This window comes from Microtus ochrogaster, chromosome 5 (genome assembly GCF_000317375.1).
Source record: "Microtus ochrogaster isolate Prairie Vole_2 chromosome 5, MicOch1.0, whole genome shotgun sequence".
Classification (NCBI taxonomy): Eukaryota; Metazoa; Chordata; class Mammalia; order Rodentia; family Cricetidae; genus Microtus; species Microtus ochrogaster.
Genome location: NC_022012.1, coordinates 58,775,692 through 58,784,894, shown reverse-complemented (window position 1 = coordinate 58,784,894; position 9,203 = coordinate 58,775,692).

Sequence of the window (9,203 nt, the reverse complement as noted above, 5' to 3'; positions counted from 1 at the left end):
TATGTAAGAGCTAGCCAATAAGAGGCTGGAACTAATGGGTCAGGCAGTGATTAAAAGAATATAGTTTCCGTGTAATTATTTCGGGGCATAAGCTAAGCTACCCATGTGGGCGGCCGGGTGCTGGGGACGCAGCCCAGCCGCTCTTATTTCAACACTTGGGGGCTACAAAATGTGTGTGTGTGTGTGTGTGTGTGTGTGTGTGTGTGTGTGTGTGAAGAGATAAGAAAATGAATGACAGTTGAGAGTCTGTGTCTCTTTTGTGGGAAAACATCTTGAAATAAAATATAGTTTCCTTCATTCTTGAAGGTAGACATGTGACATTGCTTTATAAAGTGTAAAGCTGATGTTGTATGGATCAAGTCATTCTGTACCAAAGAAATGCATTGCTAATTGTTAATAGCTGAATTTCAGTTCCAAATGACCATGTTGCACTCTGTGATGCTGAGCCTGGGCTTTAGGGAATGCATTCTCTCAATTCTTAGCTGAATTCCTGCTAGATTTGCCAATAGTGGTCTATGAGGGAGTCTGGAAAAGACAGATGAAATAAGTCATTGGAGTTAGCAATGTTTTCAAAAACAATGTACTCTAGATATCTGTTTGAAAATGCTAAAAATCTCTTCAATTCTCCATCTAAGTCCCTATGCAAGGAGGAAAGGGAGCAGAAAAGATGGTTCAGCAGTGAGAGCACTTTGTTCTTGTTTTGAAAGAAAATGGCCTCCAAAGGGAGTGGCACTTTTGAGAGGCATGGCCTTTTTGGAGGAATTGTGCAACTGTGGGGTTGGCTCTTTCCTCAAGTTTCATTCAATGTGACAGTCATTCAATGTCCTGTTATCCCTGAGGCAAGATAGAAACCTCTCAGCTCCAACACCATAATGATAATGGACAGAACCTCTGATACTGTAAGCAAGCCAGCTCCATTAGATGTTTTATTTATAAGAGTTACTGTGGTCATGGTGTCCCTTCACAGCAATAAAACCCCTAAGACAGTAGGGGCAACTTCTGGTCCTGCATCCTTCAGGTGAAATTCCTTTCTGCTATCAGAGTGTTCTACCTCAATCTTAGATACAAATATGGCACAATAGCATCACGAAATTCTCTTATACTCACAATTAGATGCAAACTCATGATCAAGAGTCTTTAAAAAAATTCCGTTCTCAACATTATTCTTAACATTGTTTCATTTGCAATCCTTTATAAAGCATCCGTCTTTACTCTTAAAAGCATTTGAACTTTTTGTTTATCTGATACCCTGAAATATTAACACAGTTTAGCTAATCTAGTTTTATCTGAAGACTATATACAGTTGCAGAAGACAAGTTTTCTTTCCTGTCAATTCTTGAAATTTTCTCCCCTTTTCTTCAATACTCCTCCTAGCCAGTTATGCACTCTTTAGTGGGTCTTATTCCCTGGCTTGTCCCTGTTGGATGAATAGTCATTTTGTTTGTTTATTTTAGTCTTTTTCTCTGTTATAATGTCACGTATTTTCAATGTGTGGCATTTCTGACATGAATATTTGTACTTAAGAACAATATATTTAGAGACCAATTTTCAGCAGACTTTCCTGCAAGTGGGAAAAATCTCACATTTAAGACCAGGTTACTTTTAGAATTTTTAGCTTATTTTTATTTTAGAGAGCAATACATGTTGGGTGCTGCTCGCTGGTCTGTTCATTTTGTTCTTCTTCTCCAGAGTGGTAAGTAGCTGCCACATTGCCTTTAATGCCCTAGAGAGAAAGATCAATTGTTCTGTGTTTGTTATTCAGTTATTTATTTCAATTACCATACTTACACTCTTTCACACTATTTCCTCAAAGTATCAATGAAGCTTTCCCAATGTCTGTTCAGGCAGATCAATTGCTTTCTTTCTTTTTTTCTGTTTTAAGAGGTGAAATTCTTAGACTAGATATAATCATCAATTTTCTATGTACTACACATATATTAGCAACTGTTGGTTACTGTCAAGATGAATGTACACATATGCACAATTGTTCTCTTAGAGTTTTTGTTCCATGCTGACCTTTGTTGTCGTACATGGTTGTCACACTGGGTAAGACTGCTGCTTCCATCCTTTGTGTGTTTCCATGGTGCTTTCGGGTATCAGAAAAGCTAAACCTCAGGGAGGAGGCTCAGGTAAGTTCCAGCTCAGAGTCCTTTAGGCTCAGTGACTGAAGTTCATGGTGTCTTTAGTAATAGGTACTTGGCTTCCACTTCCACCAAGAACAATGCAATAATCTGTAATGTTTGGGAAGTCTCTAGAACAGCCCTGACTAACAACTCAAAAGAGAGTTACTCATGCCTAGTGCTGTTTTTTCTTTTTTTCTTTCCTTTTTTTTTTTTTTTTGTTAAATTAGGTGGTCTTTGGCTCTTGAAGGAAACGTTCTCAGCCCAGATGCAAAAAGTTTATTTAACCTTTATATGTGTATTTATAGGCAGACTTTTGCATATTATAGCTTTTTTAGGTAGAAATGGTAATAAGCTTCTTCATGACTTTTAGAGATGTTATTTTCCTCTCCTCCTTCTGTATTTGTCTTCTCCCCTCCCGAATTAGAGGCTTTCCTCTTCCATTTTCCAGATTAGATCATTCGTACCCTGTTATTTCCCTCTTATTGATCTCCCACCCCCATGCCCTAACATCCCTCTCTATTGATCTCCCACCCCTATGCCCTAACATCCCTCTCTATTGATCTCCCACCCCCATGCCCTAACAATGATGCTGTTTTTGAAAGAAAATCCTTTCTTTCTGTATTTATTCCAGGATATGTACTCATATCTAAAAATCTGGAGCTCAGAGAGCCCCCAATGAGAGAGAATATGCAGTGTTTGTCTATCTAGGTCTGGATTGCCTCCTATTATTTGATCTTTTCTAGTTCTGTCCATTTACCTGCAAAAGTCATTATTTTTTACAACTGAATTGTATTCTAGAATATATTAATAGCACATTTTCATTATTCATTAATTGGTTGAAGGAGACTTAGGTTATTATTTATTACATAATTAATGGACCAAATGTTCTTTTAAACAGGGAATTATTCCAGTCATTTAGAATCAGTTCACTGTCCAGTGCTCCATGCCATCTTTGATTTAGTAAAACATACAGCATAAGCTTACAAATCATGTCAGGGAAAAGTCGCTTTGATCCATCAGGCAGTTGGTGCCTATAAAAAAAAATACTGCATTCACTGGTATGATTGACTTGGATTGCCTCTGCAGGATATTTTACAAGTTTCATTTTATGATAGCATATCGATGTAAGTGAACTAAAGAGGTTTTCAAAGTTGGACTAGGAAAGAACATGGCCTAAAAGATGCATCAAAGAAGCAAATGGTAACATAAAAGCTTAGTACATTCAGGAAATATAATAATAACGAAATTGATGAAAGACTATTTGAAACAAAAGGAAAAGTTGCACTCTATTTTCTGCCTAAACATTTTATTCCACCCCTCATTATTAAAGAAAGGCAGACTAGATGAAGTGGTATAGTGTTAATCTTTTGCTCTAAGTAATTTGAGAGGAAGTTTAGGAATTAATGTTCTGATAGGTCTCTAAGTAGGTTTGTAAGTAAAGTAATATTCTCTTCTCACACAACACAGCAGTAGGAAGCTACCTGTATGGTGTTTATCTGAGATACATGTTTCCTGGGGCAGCGGAGAGGGAAACAGACTTAGCAGACAGAGGGAAAAAGGAAGAGATAATGGGTGACTGACTGATCAACAGGCGACACTCATTCCATTTCCAGTTTATACAAATGTAACAGGATGTAGCCTCCATAATTTTAGATAACAGCAGAAAAAAAGATGTATTATTGACATTTCACCCAAGAAGTATTCCTTGATGAAAGGCATGTTTCACACTTTATTGTGATATATTAAATGATAGTCCAAATCTGTTAAAGTTGTCAATGTCTAATCATACACATAGTTATTTGCTACAAAAATAATGTCTAAAACCTTACTGGTTTTTAACAGGAAGGATTTATTTAACTCATGATTTTGTTGGCTGACAATTGAGGCTTGGTTTGTTTGGGTAGTGGCAGACAAGAGACAGATGAGAAGATTCACTTCTTCTTGGGGCATTGGGCTGGTGGTCAATAATGTCAAAATCCCCTTTTATTATTATTTCTGTATTTATTTGGACAGGGTTTCTCAGTAGCTTTGGAGCCTGTCCTGGAACTTGTTCTGTAGACCAACCTGGCCTCAAACTCAGAGATTAACTCAACCCTGCCTCCCGAGTGCTGGGATTAAAGGCATGTGCCACCATCACCCAGCTCAAATATCCTTTTAAAGTCTTCTAAATCTGCTAAGATTGTTAAACATAATTACCCTAAGCTTTTTTTTTTAAGTTTGATTCTGGTGTTTATTTCCTTGTGAATAACAAAGACAGTGTATATGGAGGAAAGAGGGACAATGTGATTCCCTATTGGACAACAGTTGGATTCTCCCTTGCCGTCTTAGTTGCCTTGTGCAAAAGGGACTGTCAGTCAAATAGCCAGTAGAGCTGTCCTTACTTTCTGGAACATTCCTCAGACACTTTGAGAAAATTATAGCAATTTTCCTAGCTCCTGAAAGTGTTTTCTCAGGTAGACAGCATGTACTTGGTTTCTTTGTTATCAGAACTCTCAGTGAACTCTAACCATCCTATCCAGAGCAAAGGAAAGCATTAGCCTTGTGGTCTAGAAGAGGAGTGTCTTTGATTGGTGCTAGGATTCCAAGTTAAAAGGCTCTGATTGCTTCGAGACAAAAGGTATGGCTGCGATTACTCCAAGATAAGAGGCTAAAATACCAACCTAAAGACTAATTTGTGTTCCAAGGCAAACATGTGGTTGACTGAATGCAGAGGTTGAATGTGTCTAAATACATGGCATTGATTGATACAAATACCCCTTTTTCTCCAGCTTACTTGACTGAAAGACATTCTTATGCACTCCCTCACTTGGCCTTGTAGCATTAGAATCAATCAAAGACTTGTAGGGTAATGTTCTTGCGTTCCGTAGGAAGTTCTAACACTAGTGGGCACCACTTTCTGATGTTCTTACCTAAGGACATGGCTTCCTGCCACACTGAGAGAAATGGCAACTGCCAGAGAGCAGTGTCTTGCCCACTCCTGGCTTGTATTTGGCTAAAGAGAAAGAACCCTAACTAGTTAACTGAAAACTGAGACAGATTTTCTGATTTTGCCTGAGCATCATACACTACCTTGTATTTCCTAGCCTTCTAGCCCTGTTTTGGTAGTGCCAATAGTGAAGGATGCTTTTAAGACTTCTGGTGGTTTAGTATTGGGCATGTTATGCTGCCACTTTTACATATATAAAAATTTAGCTCAGTAAAGAGACCTCTGGCAAGGAAAAGCCACATTGCAAAAAATATGGAAATGCTTGATGACTGTGTCCACTGATGGACTCTGTCACATGAATAAACAATAAACACAAAATAGTCATTGTTGAGACTAAAGTCCCAGAAACTAATGACTAAGTTCTGGCCTGGAAAGAAGGTTTAGCAGGCAAGAGCACACACTGCTATTTCAGAAGACCTGAATTTGGATTCAAGCATCTACATCGGGCCACTCACAACCACCAGTGACTCCAGCCTCTGGGAATCTATTGCTTTGTTGTAACCCACCAGCCCTATACTCATGTACTCATACCCCAAAACATACACATAATCAAAAATGAAAAGGTTTTCCAAAAAGAATGCTTAAATTGTATTAGAACTTCATAATACAGAGTCAGTGATCAGAACCAATCAAGTTTGTTTACAAAATGAAGAAAAGGGAAATTTTCTGCAATGTGTCATAGAATATTTATTAAAATGTTTATCAATTATATAAATGGAAAGATGAAGATTTCTTATAAAGCATCTCATAGCTTATTATTAGCTAGTGTGGATATCAGAATTCAAGCCTTTATCCAGTTCTGATGATTCATGAAAAATTCTTGTGCATAACATTGACAATTGAATTTAAAATTTAAAATAAACTATTGTTAAAACAAGTTAACATAAAAGTTCAGAATTTTATGTTTTTAAAGGGAATAGTTAATGAGAAAAACAATTTACTTGCTTAGAAGTGGGAATATGAGCATGGTAGTGCTATTTTTTTTCCAATACAATAGTAAATAAACCATTCTCTGAAGAACCATGGGAAATAGAGTCTCTGTAATCCAAGTTCAGTGTACGACATTGCTAGAGTTACATTTGTCTATATAGCATTCGTCAATCAAGCTGAAAGCTTATGCAACAAGGAGGAAATATATTTTGCCTTAGTTTTAGTTAGATTTAGTAAACTATAGAAAGCAGAGGACTTTCCCCCCATACCCTGTATAAAAATTATGTTTGTAGGATTCAGTTGAATTGTAATCATTCAAAATACAGTTAAGGTGTGTATTGATTGGCACCAGTGACCACATTAACTATGGGCTATTGTTTTCTGGACACTGAGTTTCAAACAGGTATGAAATTTCAGAAAGTAGTTGGTTATCCCTATGATGTCAGGCCAGGGATCATTGTAGCTAACAGGTTTTGTAACCTGGGAATGATCATTGATTACTTTTTTCCTCTGGTAGCATGTATAGTACCTTCCAGTACAATGAGAGATAGTGAGTAGGAATGAAGCATCTATAGACCAGTGACAGCTTGATTTCTCCATGTTCTGTGGCTCAGGTATATGGTAACTTCAGATATGAGTTGTTACCAACAAGTTCTGAAGGGTAGCCAAAAACAACGGCAATAGTCTTACTGTTTGGTGACGTGTCTGTTGAGCCTTACTGGCCAACAACTTCAAAAGAAGTTAGCTTCTGGTGTCCAGTTACAGGTATTTGCTAACCTGTTATACAGTAACTCCATTTTAATTGCACAAGCAGATGTGCACATGCATGTACACTCACACACATACACAACACACACACAGAGCTTCTAAATATATTGGGCTTGTCTAGGAAAAATATATATATGAAGCTTCTAAATTTTATTGATGGTTCGACCAGAGCAATTTGAATCTACCTCTCAGTAGTCCATTTTTTTTTAATGGATTTCCTAGAAACATATGTGGACTAACTTCCAAAGCCTGCCAATGATAGGTTTTGAGGTTGAATGGGCATACTCAACTAAGTCAGTTTCTTTTTCATATCGACACATTCAAGTTTGCTAGTGGAGAATTTCCTTAAAATCAATAAAAAACTATTCATAGGTGACTAGTAGGTATGATTAACACAGAGACCCACCACTGGCCAAACTTCAAAGAGTAAGAGACTGTATAATGCCCAGTCTTAAATGGAACATGTATAACTGCATCCTTTCTTCCCAAGGTTTGGGGATCATTTAGGATAATGGGGGTAAAAAGAGTTCAAGAGTCAGAGACGGTAGATGACTACAAAGAAGCAGTGTCTTTGTGATGTGGGAGTGTCATATATCAATCTGTTGATTTCATTGGTTAATAAACAAACTGCTTGGCCTCATAGCTTAGAACATAGGTGGGTGGAGTAAACAGAACAGAATGCTGGGAGGAAGAGGAAGTGAGCTCAGACTCGACAGCTCCGTTCTGGAGCAGAGACGCCATGCTCCCGGCTCCTGGGCGGATGCAGGGGTAGCTCTGCTCTCTGAGGCACATGCGATAAAGCTCCGACCCAGGATGGACGTAGGCTAGAATCTTCCCGGTAAGACCAGTGCTCACAGATTATTAGAGATGGGCTAGTTCAGATGCGAGAGTTAGCCTAGAAGAAGCTACATAGAAATGGGCCAAGCAGTGATTAAAAGAATACAGTGTCCGTGTAATTATTTCGGGGCATAAGCTAGCCAGGCGGCCCGGGGTGCTGGGGACGCAGCCCCGCCGCTCTTATTTCAATATCTTTGGGACACAGCATGCCAGCTGCATATATGATCAAAACAGTGTTACCCCACACATTGTATGAAACACTCCCTTTGTTTGGGAACATGGATTAACTACTGCATTATTTTAGAAGTGCCTCAAGTTTAATACCTTATCAAAAAGAGAGTTAGAATACATTGATATTGTTTACTATCCACATATTATCTTATGAATAATACTAGAAGAATCTAGTCCAAAACTCTGATTCATAGAGCTGTAAACAATGAGACGGAGAACATTGTGTTAAGCTTTTCAGACTTCATCGAACACACCATTCCAGGTGATGTCTGTAGGGGGTAGAAAGTTTACACACTCTGTATATTTTCTTAAGGTCACACAATTATATCAATTTCATATTTAAGTTACAAGTACTAATTCATGTGAAAGACCAAGAGAATTTCCCATTTTTTTAACTGTTCTGCAATCTTTATGTTTTATGTAGTATGTAAAGTCACTGAATTTCTCTGGAAGTTCTGTGCCAGTTCTTGTACACGTTTAGAGACTCTTTTTTAGTTATGGAATTAACCCAGTTAGGCTAACATTGCTCTGAGGACTGACAGGAACACACAGAGCAGTCAGTCATGTGATGGGTACTGAATGGTTTCTCTTTAGACGTTTTCAACTGGCTGATCAAGGCATTTGATGTAATTTCATCCTTGTCAGCTGTCAACATAACAGGGCCTGATTTAAAACAGGGGAATTCATAAATCTCCCAGTTTAAAGGTTTATCATCTTCTTAGGTAAATATTCTTTCTCATATGCCATGGAAATCCAGTATTTTATTTTCTTTACTCAATGTTTGCCGAGGAAGAGGGAACAAGTGAAAATGAAGTCTGTTATTAATAGAGTAGGTAATGACTGCCTGTGTCCACTCACTCACCGTGGCTACTTCAACTTGTCTGGCTAGTCCATGGTCTGCTGAGTTGGGGGGCAGGAATCCTTAGCTCAAAAACATGACAGATGATGGGTAAATTAGATAGGGTTCAGTGTTCTTAGAAACAAAACTAGCTAAGAATAAACTTAGCACAAAAGAAATTTATCTGAGGGCTGGGGAACCAAGTTTAATGGAGAATGTTTATTGGGTACTTAATAGGCATAATGAGCTTGCCTCAGCACTGAGATTGCCTCAATTAATCCTTATCATAGTCCTGTGAGGTATGTAATTATTGCCTTGTTTTATAGCTAAGGAAACAAGGGTGTAGTAATAGGAGTGGCGGGAAGCAGCCCGCCGCTCCTATTACTACAGAGACAAACAGATCTCTGTGAGTTCAAGGTGTGGTAGCACACGCCTTTAATCCCAGTGCCTAGAAGGCAGAGACAAACAGGTCTCTGTGAGTTCAAGGTGT